Genomic DNA, 24927 nt, shown 5'->3' with positions numbered 1-24927 from the left:
CCCTCCCCCTCTAGCTCTTCACCCAGATTTACGATCTCAGTACCATTTATCACTGTTGAAGTTCCTTTGCTTGCTGGTTTGTCTGTCCTTTCTCAGTAGAATGTAAGCCGCTCAAGAGCAGGTTCCTTACCTGTCTTGTTGCCCACAGAGTCTCAGGGACTAGTCCGTGCCTGGTACCGGATCGGGGCTCCATAATGTGTAATAAGGGAATGCATGGATTCTGTAGATAAGGAAGCAGATGCAGAAAAGGGAAAGACTGGTCATGAGCATGAAATTGTATAATTGTAGACCCAGTACTAAACGAGCATGGGCATTTCAGTTATGGAATGGAGGGTGGCAGTTTAAAAACAATAACAAAACTAAGAGATGAAGGAGGTAAAGTAAGGGCAGGTGGGAGCAAGGAGTTGCCTGTTTTCTAAAATGGAGATATCTATAATCAACACCTTTTAACATATTTGTCGGCCATTTGTATGTCATCTTTGGAGAAATACCTATAAATAAATAAATAAATAAAATGGAGAAATACCTGTAAATAGATAAATAAATAAATAAAATGGAGAGATCTACAAAGAAAACACCATGACTTCACTCTCCTCTTTTTCCTCATCTCTTTTCTGAACGTTGGTTGCTGAATTATTTAGGAAGCAATATCTCTCACCTGGTAAAGAAAGATTTAAAGTTTAACAGTTCCTTCAGCTTCACGTTGGCTTCCTCGTCTTCTATTAAAAGAAAATGGGGCTTCCCTGGTGGCGCAGTGGTTGAGAATCTACCTGCCAATGCAGGAGACTACGGGTTCGAGCCCTGGTCTGGGAAGATCCCACATGCCGCGGAGCAACTAGGCCCGTGAGCCACAATTACTGAGCCTGCGCGTCTGGAGCCTGTGCTCTGCAACAAGAGAGGCCGCGACAGTGAGAGGCCCGCGCACCGCGATGAAGAGTGGCCCCCACTTGCCACAACTAGAGAAAGCCCTCGCACAGAAACGAAGACCCAACACAGCCATAAATAAATAAATAAATAAAAAGACTTTCTCTCTATTTCACTCTTTAAAAAAAAAAAAGAAAATGAAATAACTTAAATTTAAAAATAGCAACTATAAGGTATTAAGATTTAAAAATAAATGTATTTTTTCTGTCAACCCTGCATCTATCTATCTCGATAAATAAATAAATATGCTTAAAAAGGTGTCTGGGATTTATCTAATATTTATGAAAGTTATTTCTGGCTGATAAAATATTGATTTTCTTTGATTTTCTATATTTTCCTACATAGTTTTAATTTTTTACAATGTACATGTATTGTACCCCTTTTGCAAGAAGAAAACGATTTTTAAAAAACAATTGAAAGCAGGTACACCAAAATGTAATTGATAGTTAATTTTGGATGGTAGGAATATTAAGATATTTTATTTCTAATTTTTCTGAAATTTTTAAATTTTAAACAGGAATTTTAAAAAAGGAAAAATGTGAATTTAAGATTAATGCTTCAGGGATCCAGAGAGGAGGGCAAGCAGAGTCAAGGTCAAGGTTGATGAGTCCTGGGTCAAGGCATCTTTTCAGCCAGGAGAGGCCCCAAGGCAGACAGCTAACAGGAAGGATACCATAGCAGGTTAGGGTCTCAGGGAATGGAATTGAAGTTGCTATTGGAAGCTGGACCTCTCCTGGCTTGTGGGCACCCAGCAGGAGCACACCGGCTTCCCCCGGGGTGACAGAGGTCAGTTCCAGGGAGAACTTTTAAGCAGTGAAAGGGCTAAATTCTCATAGTTCCTTACAATGCCTATACAGATGCTGAGGTTTGACAACTGGAGCTCAGAGACCTACCTGTCCAGACCCTCGCAGGAAGCCAGGCACAAAACAAGTGTTCCGTGATTATAAGTGAATCTGTGTAGTAGGCGGAACACGGAGCATCACCTGAAGTTTTTTTTTTTTTTTTTTTTTTTTTTCTAGAGAGGAGAACCATTCACTTCCGGAAGAAGCCACTGGAATAGGAGAAACCGCATAAGACAGGGGAGGGAGGGAGGGGCCCAAGGCCGCTGGGTGGGTTAAAATGAAAGGGGAGGTAAGGCACTGGGTGGGGGACAGAGAGGCAGCCTTCGCTTCCATAATGTTGAAATCACACACTTGTGTGTCTATCTTTTCACCGGACTGTGACCTCCTTCTACGGCTTGTATCCCCATCGCCTAGCAGGGCGCCCGGTTCCCCTAAGTGCTCCATAGATGATGGACTGAACGGAGGCAGCTCCTTGCTTCGGTCCGGTCCTGGGCTCTTGTAGAGAAAGCAAGATAAACACATTCCCCGCAGGAGGCCAGAGTTCTCTTGTTCCTTTGGGGGAGACTACTGGGCATTCACAGGGGTAGTTTAATACTCCGGAGTGGAGGGATTGGTGCAGACAGCGGGCCCTCTGCATGGATTTGTCAACCTCAGCCCTGGGGGACAGCTGGAGACGTCGAAGGAGGTGCGAAGGTGCGTGAGCCCCTCTTACCAGGCCCGCAGATGCTGGTGGTACCCAGGGAGGCGTCCGGATCACTAGGGATAGAGCTAAGCCAGGGGTCTTCTGCGCGAAGTACTCCCATCTCAGAGGATCTTGGTTCACCTATTTCAGTAAACTCGCCTTCCCCATCTGGCAAGTGGGAAGACTCTCTGCCTCCAGGACCCCTGGGGGCGGGGCGGGAGGCAGAGAACAGGACTGCTGAAACCGCTGCACGCAAGTGAATGGGCATCACCACGGGGTTCGAGCTGGCTCCCTCAGGCCGCGGCGCGAGCGCGGCCAGGACCCGCAGCCCGGTGCGGAGCGTGCCCTCCCCGCGCCATCTGGGCCCCCGGCGGCCCAGGCCCTCCCCGCCTCCGGCGCGGCCCTCCGCGGCAAGATGCCCCCAGCCGCTCCGGCCACGGGCGGAGGGGCTCGCGGGGCGGCGGGCCGGGCGGCGGGGAGCTCGGGGGCGCGGGCAGCGCTGGGGCCGAGGACGCACGCGGCCAGTCGGGCGGCGCGCGCTTTCCCCTCCCCCGCAGCCCGGAGCGCGAGCCGCCGTGACGTCACGGGCCGCCCTCCAGCCCCGCGCTCCAGCGGGCCGAGCGCGTGCGGCCGCCGAGCACATGGGCCCGCGGGCCGGGCGGACTCCAGGCGGCCGGGACCCGGAGGACCAGCGAGGGGCCGCGAGCGAGGATGGGCCCCGGCACGCGCCCGGAGCCCCCTGAGTGGATTTCCACGCCGAAAGGCTGTTGGCGGCCCCGGTGACCTGCGGAGACGCGGTTGGATCCACCTTCCAGTAAGTTAGAATTCTGTCCTCTGCCTTTCTGGAAACTCGGAAGCCTCGGCCTTGCGGGTCGGGATGCGCGGTGAGTAACTGGACGGCAGGAAGGGGCTTTCGGATGCCAATGTGTGTGTTCACCGTGCACTTTTCTCATCCCCAGACTCTGGACTGGCAGCGAGTTTGGGCGTTTGGGGGTGGGGGGAGGGGAAGAGGGTGACATCAAATGGCCCTTGCAGTGAGATAATTCTGGATTTGTGCTCTTGCTGAAAGGTGTGTTATTATCTAACCTCCAAACATAGACCCCCCTCCCATCGGTACGGGTTCGGATTCGCAGAGACGGTCTGGAGGCCCCTTTTGCTAACCGAGAGGTCTGTGAACCATAAGATGCGACCTCCATCCTTTGACCATCTCCTCCCCCTTAACCCCTACAAGGTGATTTCCGAAAACTCAGCAACTCTGTTTTCTGAAACTTTCTCTGCTTTTGCATTGCACTTACTGATTTGCCGGGGCCCTCACACCCCTATCATGGTAATTCTTTTGGCATGGATTGTTGATTTGGTTAGATTTATCTTCCCTAGGCTAATGTGCTCTTATTTATGCCAGTGTTTGTGGTCCGGAGTGTAGACTTTCGGGAAGGGCAGCCATGAGGCTGCATGTGTTCGGTGCGTGGATACACCATGAATTTTCCTGATAGTTGGCAGGCATGGGATATTCTTGTGTTCACTCGAGCCCCTGACTTCAGGCCCTTCTGTAAGTTGGGAGAAGAGAGGAAATCCCTTGTGAGGGGTTTTAGGGAGAAGAGGGTGAGGTTGTGGTGTTTCCTTTCTGGTCTTCTGTTCTCCAGAGAGAGGCTGGCAGCCCCGTCTCATCCCTCCGTTCCCCCACCACTTGGCGTCCTGGCTACTGGAGCTGTTTAGTTGCTGGAGAAAACCCTGAAGAAACGTGTGTTTGTCTTCGGTGGCTGGGCGGGGCCCTGAGGAGGTAGGGACTGCATCTGCTCTGCTGCTTGTCATAGGGTGTCGCAGGCCTCTTTTGCATACTGGCAGTGACAAGTTGAGGCTTGTTCATTTGACACAGTCCTGTGGTCACATCGAATCTCTCTAAAGCTCTAACCAGTGGAGAAGGGGGTTGTATGGGTCCTCTGAACTCCGAGTGGGACTTCCTGAAAGATTTATTAGGAGAAAAACCTTCCTGGAAGCAGCAGAAGAACAAACACAGAATCGCTGGCTGGGCAGAGCCTCGTGGCCTGGTCTCCACTGTTTGGGAGCAGTTACATCTTGGAGGTGAGGAGTACCTCGTGGTCTGAGGCCTTGGCACGAGGGCCCGACTGGAATTCCATGCATGGGTCTGGTGATGGAAAGGCTCGGTGGGTGCAGGGCAGGTCATAATGCTGTACCCAGTGAACTCCCCGGGGGGATCTGTTACGTGATCACATTTTTGTTTTGCCTGGTTAAGCATGGCTTTTATTGTTGTTGTTGCTTTGCCGACTTTGAGTGCAGAATTTTGCATAAACCAGGCTTCCCCTGAAAAGTAGAAGAAATCAGTTTCTTTTTCTGGTTGCTTTTCCTCTCTCTTCCTCCGTCTCCGCTCCGTCCCTCCCCCATGCTGTCCGGTTTGTCCTTTCTGTCCAGGGCTGGAGCTTTTCTGGACTGGAAAGAGGGAGTTCTTCTTCTCAGTTCTGAAATATCAGAACCCACCCCCTCCCGCCCCCACCCAGCCCCGCAACTGATTTGTGTGATTGCTGGTCTGAAACCCGTTGAATTCTCACCGTCCATATCCAGTTGATCTCTTGTGCTTTAGCTTTTTTTCCTTCCTCCTAAATGGCAGGCAGGCAGGCTGGGTTTGGGAGTCTGTGTCCCAGGGCCTTCTGCCTGCCCGGGATGGACACTTTTCTCAGACAGCTCAACTAAAGAACCTCCTGGACGATAAGGCAGCCTTCCTTTATTCCTCTTTGTGTGATTCTCTCTGAATTTGGTCACACCAGTGGCGGTGTCGACCCTTTCCTGCGGAAGTGAGGACCTGGGATAGTTGATGGTCCATATTCTTTGGCGAGGTAGCCGCAGGCCTGCTAACGAATGGCTGCACTTCACTGTGTGTTTTAGATGTCAGATGGCCTCCTGGATGCTCAAGCTTGTTACTTTGTATTTCCTTTCCCAGTTGGCTGGAGACATGGCATTCTCCTTGTTTTTTTTTTTTTTAAACTCCGGATGCTGGTTTGTAATCTCTTTACGAGGCCAGGACTCCTCCTTTATATACTCTGTGTCTGCGGGGTGGGGGGAGACCCTGACTCAAGATGGAAACAGAGCAACAACGTGGAATAATTTTGACCATGGATGAGTTCCGTTGGTGGTCACTTCTACCCCTTCCCTAGAAAACCTCAGAAACTCTAGGCCTTACAGGAGAATGCTGCTAAAATGGGTTCTTTGACGGGTTCTTCCTCTATCTATTCCATTTTTCTGGTCCCCAGTAATCTAAGGATCTAATAACAGTAATAGTAAATGATAATAATAATACCTTTCTTTCTTTTTTTTTTTTGGCCATGCCATGTGGCACGTGGGATCTTAGTTCCCCCACCAGGGATCGAACCTGCACCCCCTGCAGTGGAAGTGTGGAGTCTTAACCACTGGACCGCCAGGGAAGTCCCAATAATAGAAGTAGTTTCTGTAGTAACATTGAAATCGTATATCAGGCCAAGCATGTTCTTCCCATTTCATGCTCCCTATAGCCTCATCAAGGCAGTTATGATAAAAAGTCTAGCAGTGATGGAGTTCTTATTACAGGCCAGCCTCAGTTCTAAATGCTTTAGATATGTTATCTCATTTAATCTCCCAACCATCACATAAGGTAGTAGTATTATTACTATTATCACTATTTTGCAGATGGGGAACCCACAGCTCAGAGAGATTAAAAATATCCCTACCCTCACCGCCAGGTCACACAGCTAAGGCGTGGCAGAGCCACTGGGATTTGGACCTGGGCCATCTGACTCCCTGGGCCTCTTCCTAGAAGTTAGAGGACAGTGAAACTAAAAGCAAGCAAAGAATGCTTCTCGGCCTGGAGCAGGAGGGTCAGGTGTGTTCTCCAGTCTGCCCTCCTCAGCCTGGCACAGATGGAAACCCCAAACCTTGTGTGAAGACACTGCCTGCTCTGGCTGCCGGCCTGTTCCACTAACATTGGGGTCAAGAAGCCATGGGAGGAGGGCTCCAGTGTTTGGAAAATTCTGGACGGGGGTCTGGGGAGCGGGGCCTCTGGGGCCCACGCAGAGCCTCAGTCTTGGTGTGAAATCTATGGGCATTTGCAAAACGCTACATCCAGGCGTCCTGCCTGGCTTTGTGACCAGCATATAATCACTGTGAACATTCAGAGCAGATGGGAGACAGAGCTCTTTCTGCAAATGATCACATACCCTCCCCCCCCATCCCCTGCCCCCGCCCCCCAAACTATCTGAGTACCTGTCTCTCTCCTGGGTGTGTTTTGGTCCTGTAGCAGCCCTAACAATACAAGGATTGTGGTGGCCCCTTTCCCAACCCTGTCATTAAAAACAAAAACAATGCCAGCCCATAAACACAAGATTCACATACACGAGGCCAAAATGGTCTCAGTCATTTTTTAATTCCAGAATTCTGAATGTTTTTCTTTTATTTTCTCGTCCTCTTTTTTTTGAGGGGGGCAGGCAGGGGTATGGGGTGTTGTTTTGCTGGTGCCTGGTGGGTAATCTGAGCCCCAGGGTTATTTGTTTACCTGCCTCTTTTCCCTCCTGGACCCTGCATTTCTTGGGAGCAGCAGGGGGTGGGGAAGGGGCGGGGGATGCTGGCAATCATCTTCATCTGGTGGCTCACGCAGCCCTGGGACTCTGTTGGATCAGGTGGCTGTCAAGAACTGCTTTATTTTCAAGGAAACAAGGATGCTCGGTCTCCAGTCATTGTCTTCTTACATGTGAAACAGCCCGACACGGGGGGAAGCAGAGGGTTTGCCCTGAGGGAAGGGACAGTGTAGAAAGGAAGGGAGACTGAAAGCCGCAGAAGGCACCTGGGTCGCCTGAGGGGCGGTGCAGACCTGGGTTCCTTTGGGGCAGGTTACTTGACCTCTGTAAGCCTGTTTCCTCGCCTATGAAACGGGGATGGTAAAGCACCAGCTTCACCGGTGGCTGTGAGGAGGAAATAGGGGATGAACAGCTGGCGGGCGTTCAGCACAGCGCCTGGGCTCCTGGTAAGTGCTCAGCAAAAGTTGGCTAATATTATTACTGTTACAATTATTGGGTTTTATTACTTCCTGTGGCTGCTTGGAGTGGTGGTTTCTGAATACGTTTTAATGTGTAAAGGTAACATTCTGGTTACATAGATCATAAAATGGCAGTGACTTCACTAGTGTTCTTTGCAAGCATCTGAACAAAACACTGGGTAATAGATGTAAGAAAAAGATAGAAATGGGGAGAGGTCTCAGAAAGGACAGGAATCAGAGGGTGCCCCTCAGGTGTCAGCCTGCTTTTTAAAATATACATATAGTTTTTTTTTTTTTTTTTTTTGGCTGCGTTGGGTCTTCGTTGCTGCTCACGGGCTTTCTCTAGTTGCAGCGAGCCCTGGGGGCTACTCTTTGTTGCGGTGCGCAGGCTTCTCAATGCGGTGGCTTCTCTTGTTGAGGAGCACGGGCTCTAGGCACGTGGGCTTCAGCAGTTGTGCAGGCAGGCTCAGCTGTTGTGGCTCGCGGTCTCTAGAGCGCAGGCTCAGTAGTTGTGGCGCATGGGCTTAGTTGCTCCGTGGCATGTGGGATCTTCCCGGACCAGGGCTCGAACCCATGTCCCCTGCAGGACATTGGCAGGCGGATTCTTAACCACTGTGCCACCAGGGAAGTGCCGTCAGCCTGCTTTTGCAGGTTACTTCAGCTCTCGCTGCTGCACAGAGAGGAGAATAGTTTCCACCTCCCAAGGATGATACAAAGCACTTAGCATGGCGGAAGTAAGCTCTTGAGGAAGACATAAAAATGATTGTTATTATTGGTTATTCTTCAGGGCTCCCTTTCCCTGGTAATTTGGCCCTAACATTTGCTACTCTGTTTAAGATGGATTGGTTGAGCCATTCATTTACTGAGCAGTTGCTGGGTGGCAGGCACTGTTCTAGCTCCCGGAGATCCAGCAAGGAAGAAAAGAAACAAAAATCTTTGTCCTCCTGGAGTTTCCATTCTATCCAAGCCACACAGTGAGGACAAGGTGGTCCCCACAGGGAGCTGGGGAACGGATAGAGGCAGTGCAGGCAAAAACTACACCGACTCCTGACACCACTGTATTAGTAGATGTAAGGTGCTTAGCACAGGGCTGCCATGTGGTAGTGACTATGTAAGTGGTGGTTGCTATATTTATAAGTATTGCCTTCCTTTGGGGGCTGCCTCATAAAATAGCAACCTCCCTAACTCGTATTTCCATTCCTGAGTCTCACTGTTGTCCATAGTACTTGTTATGGACTGAATGTTTGTGTTTCTCCAAAATACATATGTTGAAATAATAACCCCCAATGTGATGGTATTTGGAGATGAGGCCTTTGGGAGGTAATTATGGATAGATGAGGTCATCAGGATGGGATCCTTGTGAGGTGATTACTGCCCTTATCAGAAGAAATACCAGGGAGCTTGCCTCCTCTCTCTGGCCGTGTGAGGACACAGCAAGAAGGTAGTTGTTTACAAATCAGGAAGAGAGCTCTCATCAGAAACCAGATTGGCCAGAACCTTGGTCTTGGACTTCCTAGCTTCCAGAACTGTGAGAAATACATTTCAATCATTTAAGCTACCCTGTCTGTAGTATTTTGTTATGGCAGCCTGAGCAAGCTGAGACAGTACTAATCATTACCTGATACACCATATATCTGTCTTCTCTCCTGAAATTGTAAACTCTGTAGGGCTGAGGGCTTCATTCATTCATTCATTTATTCATTTTCGTCAATTCAACACATACTTATTGCATGCCTACTCTGTGCCAAGCAGGGTTCTAGGTGCTGGGGATGCGGAAAGGAACAAGAAAGATGTTGCACGAATGGTGCTTGCATTGCAGCCGGGGTAGACATTGGGAACAGCAGACATAATAAACTGAGGACATTCACAGTGTATTCGAGGGTAGTGTGTTCTATGGGAACAAGTGGAGCAGAGCCAGGGTCTGGAGGGCTGGGGTGGGCTGCAGTGTTAAGGTGGCTTCAGAGCAGGCTCTGTTGACAAGCTGATACTGGAGCAGCCTTGAAGGAGGTGAAGGGGTTAGTCTTAGAGGATGGTGTTCCTGGCCCAGGGAAGAGCCAGGCTCGAGGCTGACGGCAGGGGTGGGCCTGTGAGAGGGAGGAGCAGGATGAAGAACGGATTGGAGTCGTGAGAGCAAGGTGGACAGAGGTGGAAGGGGAAACCAGAGCAGGGTTCAGCAGCGTTGCACGTGAAGTCTCCAGGCCTTTCTAAAAGACTCTGTCTCGTGCACAGTAAAATGGGGAGTGACTGAAGGGTTTAAAACAAAAAGCTGATTTGCTCTGATTTAGCTTTCAAAATGATCACTCTGGCTGCTGTGTTGAGAAGAGACTAAATCTAGGCCAGAAGCCAGGGCACCCGGGTCAGACGTGCAGGGGATGCAGGTGCTTGGTCCAGGCTGGTAGTGGTGGACAAGAGCTTCTGGACTGCTCACTGTTGTATCCCCAGGCACCTAAAACTGCCCTATCCAATGCGGTAGCCACTAGCTTTATGTGGCCGCTGAGCACTTGAAATGAGGCTAGTCTGAATGGAGATGTACTAAAATACACGTCGGATTTCAAAGACTTAACACAAAAAAAGTGACATATATTTCGTAACATCTTAAGGAAAAACGCGAACGAACTTTTTGACTAACCCAGTATCTCATTACTGAATTTGTTAACGTTGATTATGTATTGAAATGGTATCTTGGATATATTGGGTTAAATATGATATATCGCTAAAATTAATTTCACCTGTTTCTTTTAATTTTTTTTTTTTTAATGTGGTTACTGGAAAATCTAAAATTACCCGTAGCTCAAATTCCATTTCTATTGGGCAGTGCAGCTCTAGGACAACGCCTGGGCTGTGATAGGCATTCAGTGAATCCAGAGTGAGTGAGTGAGTGCCAGGCACAGGGGATTTGGCACGGAATAAGGAACCATCCCTGTCTTCAAGAAGCTCCCAGTGTGGGGACTTCCCTGGTGGTGCAGTGGTTAAGATTCCGCCTGCAAATGCAGGGGACCCGGGTTCGAGCCCTGGTCCGGGAAGATCCCACATGCCACGGAGCAACTAAGCCCGTGCGCCACAACTACTGAGCCCGCGAGCCACAACTACTGAGCCCGCGAGCCACAACTACTGAAGCCTGTGCTCCGCAACAAGAGAAGCCACCGCAATGAGAAGCACGCGCACTGCAACAAAGAGTAGCCCCCGCTCTCTGCAACTAGAGGAAGCCCGCACGCAGTAACGACTGCTGACCATAGCGGCTGGGAGGCAGGGAAGACAGGTGGAAATGGAGCTGCAGGCAACTAGGTCCGGTGTGACTGAGAAAGCTCGAGCAGGAGGGACATGGGAGATAGGTCTCCAGTCTCAGCAAGGGCCTTGCAGACAGGGAAAAGAGAGCTGAGGACCCTGGGCCTTGGGACTGTGGCTGAGGTGGGAGGGGCAGGAGTGGCCAGTGGGCCAGCGGGTGGGGCCAGCCTTAATGACCAGCAGAAGTGATTTAAATGGGTCCTGCCAACCCTCGGATGGTAACCAGGAGTAAATTCCCAGGTTTGCATTTAGAAAGATAACAAATGTAATAGAGGATAGGTCTTAGGAGGGAGGTGTCTGAAATGGCCCTGGGTGGACAGAACTGTAATTAGGGAAATTTGAATTATCTTTCCTCGGATGAAAAAAATACAAGCTTATCTCTAAAAATCTGGGGGGAAAAGTCTATAAAGATAAGTATTATTTCTTGAGTTAAATCCAATCACTGTTATGTCTTTACTGTTGCTTTTTAAAAAAAGGTTGTAATTATGGTATGTATCAATATGTTTGTGTCCTGACTTTTCTTAGTTATCATTAAGTTGTAAGCATTCCTGAATATTATTACATATGCTTTTGTCCATGTCATTTTTATTGGGTAGATGATATTTCTGCAATGCTTAGCTCATAATAGAGCTACATATAGCTTATATATATGTTTTCTATTTTTCGTTTAATTTTTTTGATAAACCCTCCGTCCTAGGATTATTGCATCATAGCATCTCACTATTTATTTATTTTTGGCTGCCTTGGGTCTTCGTTGCTGCACACGGGCTTTCTCTAGTTGTGGCGAGCAGGGGCTACTCTTCTTTGCAGGGCACGGGCTTCTCATTGCGGTGGCTTCTCTTGTTGCGGAGCATGGGCTTTAGGTGTGCGGGCTTCAGTAGCTGTGGCATGCGGGCTTAGTAGTTGTGGCTCGTGGGCTCTAGAGCGCAGGCTCAGTAGTTGTGGCTCACGGGCCTAATTGCTCCGCGGCATGTGGGATCTTCCCAGTTCAGGGCTCGAACCCGTGTCCCCTGCACTGGCAGGCAGATTCTTAACCACTGTGCCACCAGGGAAGCCCTGCATCTCACTATTGTAAAAGTTTTAGTTAAGTATTGTAACTCATGAGATTTGCACTGAAGCCAAAGTTGCTGTTACCTGGTGAGACATGTGATGTTTGTTGCCGTCCATGATACGCTGTGTCATGAACAATTACGTATAGTGTGTATTAAATGCTAGACACATGTGCATATACATCATATGCGCCTGTATTAGCTTTTTCTTAACTTCCATTTATTTAGCAGATATTTTTGGGACGCCTGTTGTGTGCCAAGCACTGTTCAAGGTCTTGGATGTTCAGTAGTGATCACAACAGATATGGTGCCAGTTCTAAAGGAGCTTATTACTTAGTGGGGAGACAAGCAAACATACACCGAAAAGTAACACTACTGTAAGGAATATGAAAGAATATGAAATCGAATAATGTGGAAGATAGTGTGTACGAGGTGAGGGGATTCACACTGAAATCCTACATTTGAGTGAGACATGAAGATTTGGGGGAAGTTAACCAGAGAAGGAGCAAAGCACAAAGGAACAGATTGATAAATATGACTGTATAGTAAAGAAAAAAAGACTAAGAAAAAAACCCAGCTTTAATAATAAAGAATAAAGAGTTCCCCAAAGTCAACAACAAAAAAACCAAACAGCCTCATAGTAACGTGAGTAAAAGATATGAACAAACAGTTCTCAAAAGAAGAAAGCAAAATGGACAGTACATGTGAAAAGATTCCGAATCTCCCTAATGTCGTCAGGTGTACTGAGGTCTGATCTGTAGACACTAGAGTCACCCTTTTTAGTAGACAGCGCTAGGTGGTTGGATAAATGCGCACAGCTGTGTAACATAGTCATGTAATCATCATCATGAAGATACAGAACATTTCCATCCCCCGCCAAAGTCCCTCCTGCTTCTTTGTTGTCAGTCTCCTCCCTGACCCTCAGCTTCTAACAATCACAGATTTGTTTCCTGACCTCACGGTTTGGTTTTGCCTTTTGTGTATAAATGGCATCGTCCAGGATGTAGCTCTTTGAGCCTGGTTTCTCTCCTGCAAGTGAGATCTTCCATGTTGTATGTGTCAGTCGTTGGTTGGATTAGATTGCAGAGTAGTGTCCTGTCCTCTGGGTATGCCACTGTTATCCATCTTCCAGTGGAAGGACACTTGCGTTGTTTCTGGGGCACATTTTTTCATGTTTTAAAACGTGCCAAAAATAGGAAGTCTGACGCAAGTCTTGGGGAGGATTTGTGGGGTATGGGGTCCCCTGACTCAGCTAGTGAGCGTGGGGTCGCTTGAGAGACCAGTTGGCAGCACGCAATGAAATCAAAACATACGTGCAGCCCCACGCCTCGGTGCATTTGAGAATTCACAGGTCATGTTATGTGTTGTTGAAGGATACTTCGAGGTGGGTGTGAATGTCTAAAAAAAAAAGGAATGGAAGGATCTAGATCAAATTCACTCACATCGTCCTGGGAGGGAGGAGAGGATGGGGCTGGTGGTGACGGTCAAAGGCTACTTTAACTTTACCTTTAATGTTTTATAAAAGAAGAATATAGGCACATATATCACTTCTGCATTTTGAAAACATATAGTAAGGAAAGCAGACCGTGTGTATATATGACAACACGTTCATGGTTGTAAATTCAGTGTTTTTAAAATTTCTTTTAAAAACTAGTTTGAAGGGACTTCCCTGGCGGTCCAGGGGTTAAGACTCCGGGCTTCCACTGCAGGGGGTGCGGGTTCGATCCCTAGTCGGGGAAACTAGGATTTCGCATGCCGCCAAAGCAAACAAACAAACAAACAACAAAAAAACTAGTTTGAGGGAGAGGTATTCTAGCCCGAGAGGACAGCATGCATGAAGGACCCAAGGCAGGAAAAAGTTTGGGAAGTTCATGATGTCAAGAGACTCCTGTGGGTGGAGTGGAGTGAACGTCCAAGGGTAAGAGACACAGGACCTGGACGGGGTCCAGGGTGGGCAGGTGCCTGGTCTTGGAGGCCTTAAGCACTAGTTCAGGCCCCTGTGGGCTGCTGAGTGGGGCAGGGCCTGGTCTGATTGACAGTTTTGCTCGGTAGACAATGGATTGGATGGTTGACAGTGGTAGCTGGGGCCCGTTTGGAGGCTGTGTGGCAGCCATCCAAATGAGGACCTTGGACCCTGGCTCTAGCAGTGGAGAGGGCGAGAAGAGGACAAGTTCAATATTTATTTTGGGGAGAGAAAGGACTTCTGCCTGGAGGGCGAAGTTGGAAGGGATCCAGGTGGGACTGAAGAGGTAGCCGAGGGCCTTCCACTCCCGGTGAGGAGCTTGGACTTTATCCCGAGGGCGATTGGGAACTGTGGGAAGTTTTGAACAGGGGCAGGGACGAGATCAGAGTGGCATTTCAGGGAGACCTGTGCACATGTGGTGTCCTGGGCCTGGGGTCACTGAAGAACATTCTATAGTTAATGTGGCTGAGAATACACCAGTGACCCTCTTGTTGGAGGCTTGGCTTTTCCTGTTTTTCGAAAGGAAAGAGGAAAAAGAAAAGGGCCTCTGTGTGGGAAGCCCCTGAAATTTACGGGAGAGCAGCTGTCGGAACAGGGGTCCCTTCTGGCATTTATCGCGTCGGGGTTTATCCCGTAGTCCACTTAAGTAATCATTCATCCAACCGGGGTCAGGGGCAGCTTTGGGATCACTTAGCCAATCTTCTCACTGAGAGATTTCGAAGAGAGGTCACTCCTATCCTTGTGGTGTATCGCTTTTTACAAAACAGACAGTTGCCTTCGGTCCAAGAACAACCTATGAGGCTAAGGCCAGACTGTCCTGGCCGGGTGGACGCTCAGAGAGCACCTCCGGTGGGGACCTGGGGCTTCTCCTGCAGGCTGTGCTTCTCAATGTCACTGTATCCAGATCACCAGCCTTGCAGGGCCGCTTTCCCCTCAGGAGATGGCCTCCCAGAAAGTGCTCTTGAAATAGAAGGGGAGCTCGGGGGGCTGCCCCCTGGCCTTTGCTTGGTGCAGACTTCCGGTGTCCTCTCGCCACGCCTCGAGGTGGGCCAAAGGCAGTGTCTCTTGCCTGTCATTTCCCTGGACAGTCCATATGTGCTTTCTCAGTTAGAGACATTCCCCACATACTTATCCCACTTTTCCCTGCAAAGGGTTTTGAAGAAAACGAGGGGTGCCAAAGGATAGGGGAGATCACTGTATCAGTCATGGTAACGCGTGGAGGTGGTCTCAGCAGCCGCGGCTTAGACAGCAGCGTACGGTTTCCACATTTTATACCTGAGCAGTTGCTGACACCCTTGACCCTTGATTATGCAGCTCTCTCCGCTCTGGTCCAGCAGTGAGACCCGACATCACTGGCGCCAGAACCCCCTCTGGAGGGCATCCGCCACCGGCCCCAGCTGTCTCCCTGCTCCCACTCCTGCCTTCCTCCTGGCTTTCAAAAGGGCAAACTAGATCCTGAGACACAACGACTTAAAAGCTTTTATGGCTTCCCATTATTAGTTGGAGTGCCTGCTGTATAATAGACCCTCATGAGTATTGATTGAATTGCTGAGTGGCGTGAACCCAGTGATGTGTATCTGGGATAAGGACCCAGCCCTCGCCAACCCTCCAGGCTGAGTGCTTTCTGCCAGATGGATGCCTCTGGTTGGATCAGAAGGAAGGCTTGTCTGATTAGAGGCAGCTGGTGAATGTCGGTTTTGAATAACGAAGGTTTGGAATGGCGTTATTCTTTGGAGAGGGTGGGTGCCTGCAGATTCACGTCTGACGGTCACGTCTCACCCAGCTGGGGAGAAGGGGCAGGTTTCAATTCCTTTCCCACTTCCTCTTCTAATTAACTCCTGTTGATGCTTTATGACTCAGCCTAGGGGTCACCTCCTTCAGGAAACATTCCTTCATCCCCTCCATGCACCCTGAGTTATCACAACTCACATCCTGTTGTGTTGTGTTGTGGCCATGGATTCCCAACAGGGCTTGCAAACTCAGTTGCTTAGGAAGATGAGCAGATGATGTAAATGCACCAGGTGAACCCGATAGAACACGGTAGGAAGGATGTGGACTGGCCCACAACCGGTCCCCTCTCTAGACCGGGCGGCTGCTCTGTGATTCCAGCTCCCCCTCTCCGCCTCGCCCTTTCCCCAGGCCAGAAAGGAGATTCACGGCTGCCACACCTTCTACTTTTGAAAGAGAAGCTGGGTATCATTCTTTTTTTAATGAAAATTCTCCTGATTTTCAAATGTTTCAATTTGGATTTTAAAAGAAGGCTCACAGGCCAAACAAAACACGTGTGGCCCCGATGTGGCCCCGATGTGGCCCCTGGGGCCAGCAGTTTGCAGCCCCTGCCTATGGCTCTCCCTGTCCCATTGCACAAGCTCTTCCAGACACGATGTGCTTTTCTGTGTCCCCAGCACCTTGCAGGGAGCCGGCAGGGCTTGGTGGACGCTCCCTGCTTATACCCTTATTGACGTGGGTGCTGCAATAGAGCACCTCCCGCATAGACGGCATTGACATTTTTTCTCTTACAACTGTTTGCACATAATGCTGTTCTGAGTTGCTTCTTCAGCCGCCTGCATGCTTTTGTGATAGGCTGTGTGTCCCTGGAAAACTAATCATTTCCTAAATGTTAACTGCTCTTTTCCTTTTCCCCTTCCCTCTCCACTCCCTCAACACATGTCGGCCTTTTTTTGGGGGGTGGTGGGGGGGAAGCCAGACCTTTTGTATCCTGCTGGGCTCCTAAAGTGTTGGTCAGCTGTTACTAGGCAGTGGTGGTTTCCGGCTAGCTCATGGACTTTTGCCCTCCAAGTTGGTGAGTTTTGCTGATTTCCCCGGGGGGAAAATGCATGACTTTCAGATTTCTCTTCGTTTACGGTGAGCCATCGTGGTAAAGTTGCTTAAAGAAACAAGCCAATCAGCTACCAGGAGGAAGCAAAGTCCCACCCTGTTTTGTTCAGTGTTTTCCATCTTGTTATCTGTTTTCACGTTGTGGAGGCAAAATTCAATAAGGTGCTTAATATGTGCCTGAAACTGAGCAAGGCTCTGGGGAAATAAAAAAGAACCGTGGATTTGATAGTCTGCAAGATCCATCCTTACCTTTCAGAGATGCAGAGGGAGAGCAAAACCAATGACAATGACGATGCAGTGTTAGTGCCGCATCACGTTCTTTATTTAGCATTATTAGTAGCTACAATAAAACGGCATCATAGAGATATTAAGCCCTGACTCTGTGCCATCGTTAAGAACTTGTCCATATTAATCCACGTAGATAATAACTATGAACTGATGACACGGAGAAATCACAGTGGAACAGTGACCTTCAGTGACCCGGGATTTACTGTGTGTCTCACTTGCTGATGCTGTGCTAGGGTTTGTAGCTATACTTGGGGATCCCTTGAGATCCCCACCCCTCTCGTCCAGTGCAGGGATACAGACATGTGCTTTTGCACATGGCGACAACACCAGGGTGAGGTCGTGGTTGTCAGAGATGGACGGGGTGATGCTGGTTCTCAGGGGATGAAGCAGCTGATGACAAGGGATGGCTTCAGATGGCAGGTGCCTTAGGTGAGTCCATGAGTATAGGATGACTGAGGTCCAGCTGGTCTGGGAGGCTTCTTTTAGAGGAGGTGAGCCTTGCGATAGGGTTATGGGTGGCAGAAGGAGAGGGGTTTGCCTGTTACAGAAGGGCTGTAGTCTCTGTTTCTTATCTTGGAATGGGAATACTATTTCCTGCCTCTGGTTGGTTGTAAGGATTTGTACTAATAACAATAGTATGATTACTGACAACAGCTGGTGTTCTGTGAGAGCCCACTGTGTGATGGGCACAGTGCCAAGGGCTTCCCTTCCATTACCCCATATACTGATCAGCAATACCTTATGGGATAGGAACCATCATCAACCCCGTTTTTCAGGTGGGATAAACTGAGGCTCAGAGACGTTAACTGACTTGCCCAAGTTCACACAGCTATTAAAAGGTAGGTTGGAACCCAGGTCAGAGTGCAAAGACTAAGTTTGGAACCAATCCATTAACCAATCTATTAACTTCAGATAGCCAGGAAGTATAAATATGAATCCTTTTCCCTAAGAAGTTTCTTTTTATTCCCATCCCTGCTTTCCCATCCCCCTCTTCTTTACGCCCCCCCCCCCCCGCCCCCCTGCAAAGGGCAGGACAGTTTTGACTTTGGCTGCAAATTTTAGCTATGATAACCCACATCTCTGGTTCTAAACTAGACAATCTCTGAATAGAGATTGAGAGAGAAAAGGGGAAAATGAAAGTAGCAGTTGTCCTAGGTGATATGAATTACATTAAAATGGCTTCCAGGTTTTGTTGTTTCTGTGACACAAACCCGTTTTAATTATACCTAGAAATTGGCACTGGTGAGTAAGAGCGGGGGTTGGGGAGGACGATGAACAGGTTGACAGAGAAGCTCCGATGGCGAGGGAAGCGTTTAGGTCTCTGGACCAGCATTCTCCTCTCTTGGCTCTGGTCATTACTCTAAGTGGCTCGCAAGCTTTAGGCAGCATGGGTGCTTCTGTCTTCTCCAACTCTGACCCCAGACTGTCTGCTTGGAACCTCAGCTTTGCCACTGAATAGCTGCACGGCCTTCAAATCTCTGTGCCTCCTGGTTTCTTCATCTGTAAAATGGGAGTAACAGCCTTGCTGTTCTAGGATGGTTAAGAGGATGAAATGAGTGAATACACAGAAGGCCCTCATCCCTGATGCTGCTTTCTCCGTGAAGTCACAGTGCGCACCTGACTTTGCCCAGTTTTTTACCTTCCAGTGTCAATCTGTGCTTTCTTGGGGAAATCAAGTCATTATAAATGATCATTGGTGTGGCTCTCCATGGTTCACTAAGTTCTCGCAGCAGCAGAAACGTCTTGATGAAATCTAGGTCCGATCACGTAAGTCCTGTTCAGAACCCTCGCGTTAAGTCCTGGTCTCCTTCTGGATGAGCCCACAACCTCACTGTGACCTGGCCCAGCTCTGGGACGTACGACAGGCTGCCCCCCTCTCCCGTCATCACTTTCCGTGTGGCTTCTCCACCTTCAGTGTCACTCACCCACCCCAGCACATCCCGGTCCTCTGAGCCGTTTTGTTTCCCTGTTTAGCACCCGCCACAGTCTAAAGTCCAGTCTGAGTTATCTGTCTTGCCTGTGATCCGTAACCCCCAATAGAAAACAAGCTTCAAGGGAATTTTGTTCACTTTATTGTCTCCTGTATTCCCCGTTGTCCAGCCCAAGGGTCACTGGCTGAGTGAATGAATGCAAATAATCTTCGCATTTTAGTCTGACAACAGACCTGTGAATTGGGGCTTATGATCTACATTTTTTTTTTTTAATTTTTTATTTATTTATTATTTATTTTTTATTTTTGGCTGTGTTGGGTCTTCGTTTCTGTGTGAGGGCTTTCTCCAGTTGCGGCGAGTGGGGGCCACTCTTCATCACGGTGCGCGGGCCTCTCACTATCGCGGCCTCTCTTGTTGCGGAGCACAGGCTCCAGACGCGCAGGCTCAGTAGTTGTGGCTCACGGGCCCAGTTGCTCCGCGGCATGTGGGATCTTCCCAGACCAGGGCTCGAACCCGTGTCCCCTGCATTGGCAGGCAGATTCTCAACCACTGCGCCACCAGGGAAGCCCCTATGATCTACATTTGACAGATAGGAAACTGCATACTGTTTTCCACAGCAGCTGCACCCTTTTATATTCCCACCAACCATGCACAAGGATTCCCAGATCTCCGCATCCTTGCCAACACTTGTTACATTCTGTTTGTACACTTGCTATTCTGTTTGTTCTTTAATTTTATAATAGTATGTATGTAAGTGGTATCTCGTAGTGGTTGTGATTTGCATTTCCCTGATGATGTTGAGCATCCTTTTTTTTTTTTGGCAGCTCCTCGGGCCCCAGCAGTGCAAGTGCCAAGTCCTAACCACTTAACCACTGGACCGCCAGGGAATTCCCTGAGCATCTTTTTATATGCTTACTGGCCACTTGTATATCTTCTTTGGAGAAATGGGTGTTTTGTTGTTGTTGAGTTGTAGAGTTCTTCATATTTCCTGGATATAAATCCCTTTACAGGCAGATGATTTGCAAATATTCTCTCTTGTTCTGTGGGTTGTTGTTTTCACTCTCTTGAAAGTGTCCTTTGATGCACAGGGGTTTTTAATTTTGATGAAGTCCAACTTATTTATTTTTCCTTTTGTTGTCTGTGCTTTTGGTGCGAGGTGCAGACAATTGTGCCAAGCTTAGCCAGGGCCATCCAGCCAGAAGTGGCAGAGCACGTGTCCTGACCACTCACTGTACTGCTCCGAGTCTCCATCCTTTGGATTCCCATGGCCAGTGCTTACCCTGGCTTGCTGTCTCAGTTCAGCTCTTATGTGTCTTATCTTGTTCATCTTCTCGGCATCTCTACCAGCTGGATGCTCTTACCCCATTTCCCAGCAGTGGAGGGGAGGACCCAGCAATCTGGAACCTGGTAGAGACTCACTAATGCAGCCATCAGCAGCATAGCTGGGGTCATAGTGCACCCACCATGGACATTCCGACTTGCCACGTCACTTTCAAAGTCCTCTTTGGGAGTTGTGCTTCCCACACAACAAACGATTAGCAAACATTTTCTAATCATTTGGGGAGCGCATTTCGTGTAGTTTCAGCAGTTAGTCCATGATATTCTCTTGATCTCTACGAAAGGAGATGGCGTCATGAGCATCATAGGAAACGAACTCCCGTGAGTCCCCCACCCTGCTTAGGGTGTGACCCGTAATGAATTGCGTCTTTTTTCTGGTCTCTCCCAACTACCACCCCCTAGTATGCTCCCCCTGAGCCAATAGTTATCCTGAATTTTGGTGTTTATTATGTCCTTGCTTAAAATTTTTTTCCTATATTTTTCTCCCTAAATATGATGTTACTTTTCTTCCTTTGGACCTTTACAAAATTCCACACCGTATGCAGCTTGCATTTCTACTCAGCATATGTTGATAAGTCCACGTGGATGTGGTCTGTTTCTCACTGCCGTCATCTGTTCCACTGTGTGAACAGACCACAGTTTATTTATCGGTTCTCCAAAGACATGTGAGTTGTTGGCAGCTTTTTTTTTTCTTTTAATTTTTTTCCGCCACACACAAACAGACCTGCTGTGAGCGTTCTTGTACGCCTGGTCACAAGGGCCAGAGTTTCTGGCTAAGGTGGTAGGACCCAAGGCTGCTTTTGGATTTTCCTGGGATCATAGACTTTCAAAATCAGAAGGGATGTCTTCGGCTGAGGACTGTTGACCCTCATCAGTAATCTGAAAAAAAATGCTGTTGGTGTGATGGTGAACAGCGCAGTTCCTGGAATGGGATGGCCGCGGGTTCACTCTTGCCTTTGCCTCATTCTGTTACTTAGTTCATTGTGCAATGAACTTAACTTCTCTCCGCCTGTTTCCTCAGCTGGGAACGGAGGACAAAAGGCCCCGCATCATTTTGAAGTTTTAAATGAGATAGTGCGAGCAACGTGCAACGTGATGAACTCACCTGGGGTGGGGTGATAACAGACACTGAATAAGCCCTCCCTGCTGTTAGCATTGTTCCCTGTTGGCGGTTAAGGATCTCTTACACCCGCCCCAGACTGATGTGGGGTAGTAACTGATGCCCAGAATGGTCATGAAACAACCCTGGTCCAGTTTACCTTCCCCTCCGTGTGGGCCCAGGATTCCAGGCAGGTTCTCAGTCCAGCTGGATCGCTGCCCTTTGCCAGGTGATCTTGGCCTGCCCAGGCGGGATTTCCCCCTCTTCCCATCCATGCTTCCCAAGCTTTTCTGCGTGGAATGTAGGAATGCCGGGCACCTCCTCCAGTGTTTACAGTGGCCTTCAGCTGAGGCACCCCCAGCCAGGATAAACCTTTCCGAAACAGATAAACTGATTGCAGCGGAAGAGAATGGGCTCCCAAGAGGTCTCACCTGGCCTGTAAGCCTCCACGAGGAAACTGTAGCCACATCAGTCCTGCGCTGCCGCCGCCTGCCTCGCGTTCCAGCCTTTAGGCCCAAATTATGAGAGGAGGGCAAGCAGGTCCCTCTTCCAGGAGAGGGACCTGTTTCATCAGCAAGATTTATTCATTCATTTATGGCTTAGATCCAGAGCCTGGGCTTTTTGCAACTGGGGGCTCTGCCTTGTGTTTTGAATCATTCTGATACTCGGTAGCAGAGGGCCACCCAAAGCCACAAATAATCGCTCACCTGCGTGAGAAGCATAGGAAAACAGCATAATGGATAAGAGCGCGGTTTTCTCGTTTGCACAGCATCGGTTTGAGATCCACCTGCCTTCAAAAGTCTCGGATCTCCCTGGAGAAGTTACCCTCCTGAGTCTCAGTTTCCTCATCTGTAAAATTAGAACATAAGTAGTACCGACTAGATACTTTGTTGTGAGCGTTGAATGGGATTTTGTACATTAATGGCTTCCTCCAGAACTGGCATGTAGTAGGTGCTCAGTAAGCACTGGTTATGAGCCCCGCGTAGGCACACGAGGGCTGGGCCTCTAGCCTCCAGGGGGTCAGGAAATGTGGGCTGACTGAGCGAAGGTGTTGAGTACTTTCCAGTTTGAAAAGCACATTGATACGTGTTGCTTCCTTTCTTAAATTTCTAGCTTTGGAGTCCAGTCCTACTGTCTCTGCAGGATGACGCTGATCACTTCCTCCCTTGATTTTCTCATCTGCCGAAGCCTGTCGGCTCTCACGTAAATAGCTCCACCTGTTTACCTGCCTCTGTTCCGAGGACTCTGCCTCTATATCTAATCTGTGTATTTAATCCTGACAACAGTCTATGCTGTCGATATTAATTTCCCCATTTTACAGACGGGAAAGCTGAGGCAGAAAGGTGACTATCCAAGGTAACAGCTACTAAGTAGCAGGGCCAGAGCCAAGATTTGAAGCCAGGTAGCCTGCTTTTCAGATCTGTTGGTCTAACTGGTTTGCTCTCCTGCCTTGAGGTCATCTCTTCCTCAGGGCTCCAGGTCGTTGATTGAAATGTGAGATGAGGAGGAGCTTGGGGGCATTGAGAGAAGTTTATTAACGGTCCCCGGATTGCACAGCAGTGGGGGGAAGCCCCCCAAGGTGAGCTGAAATGGCAGAGGCGGGATCAGAAGACAGATGTCCCTTGGGCCATCTTCCCTCTGGTGCTTGGGACTTCATCAGCACGAGAGGATTAGCAGCAGGCTCATTGCATTTGCTCTAGTAGGCCAGGGGGCCCAGGGCAAACACACTCCCTCCCAGCCAAGAAACTGATAGCTGTAAAGTCGCACCCCACCCACCAGATTGACAGTCTGGTTTTCATTGTTGGCGTAATGAATTATGCTTCTTAAGGATGAGAATATCTTCCAGCTGTTGAGTGGTTTAAATTTCCAGATGTTCCTCTGCCCAGGAAGCGAGAAGGATGCATGATTGGATCTCTTTAAAAGTTGCTGTGCAGAATGGCTCATTAAATTTCAACAACTTGCCTGTGGTCCCCAGAGGAGGGAGGGAAGAAGGGACCCATTTGCTAGAGTGGGAACGGTAAGTGAAGATAAGTGAACTGGATTTGTAGGCAGGAGGCCTGAGTTCTGGTTCACGCTGGCTGTGTGACTTTCAGCTGAGCGACGACCACTCTGAGCCTCTAGTTTCCGAAGCACTTTTTTTTTTTTTTTTTTTTCGAAGCACTTTTTAAGAACTAGAGGAAGCATTGTTTGGTATCATCTGAAAGGGGCTGTGTAAACATTAACTCTTACAATCTATGAAAGCTTGTTGAACTGTAGTTGACGATGAAAGAAGACAGAGATTAAGTCCATCCTTGTTTTTAACATACAAATATAGAGGCCAGAGAGGTTAGGACTTGTTCAAGCTATCGCTGGACCTGTGCTGGCCAGTATGGTCACTGGTGTGTGGCTACTGAGCACTTGAAATGCGGAAAAGTCCGAATTGAAATGTGCTGTAAGTGTAAAATGTGCGTCAGATTTCTAAGTCTTAGTACAAAACAGATAATGTAAAATATCTTTAATAAGTGTTCCTATTGATTACATGTTGAAGTGATAAGATTTAGATATATTAGGTTAAATAAAAATACATGATTAAAACTAATTTTACCTTTTTCTTTCTGGGATTTATTAACGTGGCTACTGGAAAATTTTAAATTACTTATGTGTCTTGCCTTGTATTTCTATTGGACAGCGCCGAGCTAGACCGTGACACAGACGGCAGGCTTCTGAGTTCTGCAGTGAATACGCCCATAATTCAGACTTCTGTGCTTTATCCGCAGGATTCATTCTAAAAGTTGCAACACTGGTAAACAGTGTTTGTGCCATCACGCCTCTAAATGGCCTTCCCCTTACATCAGAGTGGTAGATGCCCAGGCCTCCTGTCTGGAGCACTCTCTGTCCTGGGATTTGAAATTGCCCCCTTCTCTTGAACCATTTGGCTTTATCCTGAGAGCAGCTGCTTTTTGAACTTTCAGTCGGCTTCCCAACACCCACCCCCCCACCCCCCTTTCTCAGGTCACTCCCTTGGGAACCCCCCTGCGCCCTGCTCCCCAGTGTCTGGTTCCTGCGGAGCTGCCGTGGTGTAGATGGTTCCTGGACTCCCCTTCTCTGCTCTCCACCGCTCTTCTGGGCTTGAGCCACTTCTTACTGGATTCCCCCGTCAGTCTCTACGTTGGCTCCCTTCTTTTGCAGGACCATGTAACTTGTTAGGAGCATACTCTGAAAAGGAAAGCAAATTCTTCTCTCCATCTCCAATTACACCTCTTGCTCATTTTATCCAGGAGCATGGGCCATCATTTCTTTCAAATAATGCTTATTTTTATAGGGATGATTTGTCTTATAGAAAGATTGGGAAATGTTAAAGAGTATAAGGAAGAAAATAACGTTAACACATTTTGCTGCATTTCCTTTCTTTTTTCTGTGTGTATTTCTTTTGAGTGTGAGATCATCTAATGTTGACACTTTTATTGGATTTTTCGCTTAATGTAATAGAAGTATTTCCACATGGTGTTAAAAGCAGGTTTTTAAGTATCATTTTTCAGGCAACATAACGTTGTAACATCCCGTTGCAAGGACAGTTTGTCATTTTCCCAATTTTACCTGTAATTCTGAGTATTAAGAATATTTCCCTGTCATTTTCTTTCACAGTAGTGCTGAGATGCATGTTTGTGTGTGTGTGTCTGTGTGTGTGT

General features: G+C 48.4%; 1 long non-coding RNA gene across 9 annotated transcripts in view; it reads left to right on the top strand.

Annotated features, from left to right (window-relative positions):
• Nucleotides 1-3053: 3053 nt before the first annotated feature.
• The window catches only part of LOC118883392, a 378475-nt gene continuing 356601 nt past the window's right edge, over nucleotides 3054-24927 (top strand). For 7 of the 9 annotated variants that reach the window (XR_005017002.1, XR_005017010.1, XR_005017009.1 and 4 more), the window contains exon 1: nucleotides 3054-3262. This is a non-coding gene — a long non-coding RNA (uncharacterized LOC118883392). Of the gene's footprint in view, nucleotides 3333-4244; nucleotides 4531-24927 lie in introns of those variants that run through there. The other 2 variants (XR_005017001.1, XR_005017004.1) reach the window with 2 other exon arrangements.

The sequence above is a fragment of the Balaenoptera musculus genome, chromosome 17 (genome assembly GCF_009873245.2).
Source record: "Balaenoptera musculus isolate JJ_BM4_2016_0621 chromosome 17, mBalMus1.pri.v3, whole genome shotgun sequence".
Taxonomy (NCBI): domain Eukaryota; kingdom Metazoa; phylum Chordata; class Mammalia; order Artiodactyla; family Balaenopteridae; genus Balaenoptera; species Balaenoptera musculus.
This window is presented reverse-complemented; position numbering and strand designations above follow the sequence as displayed.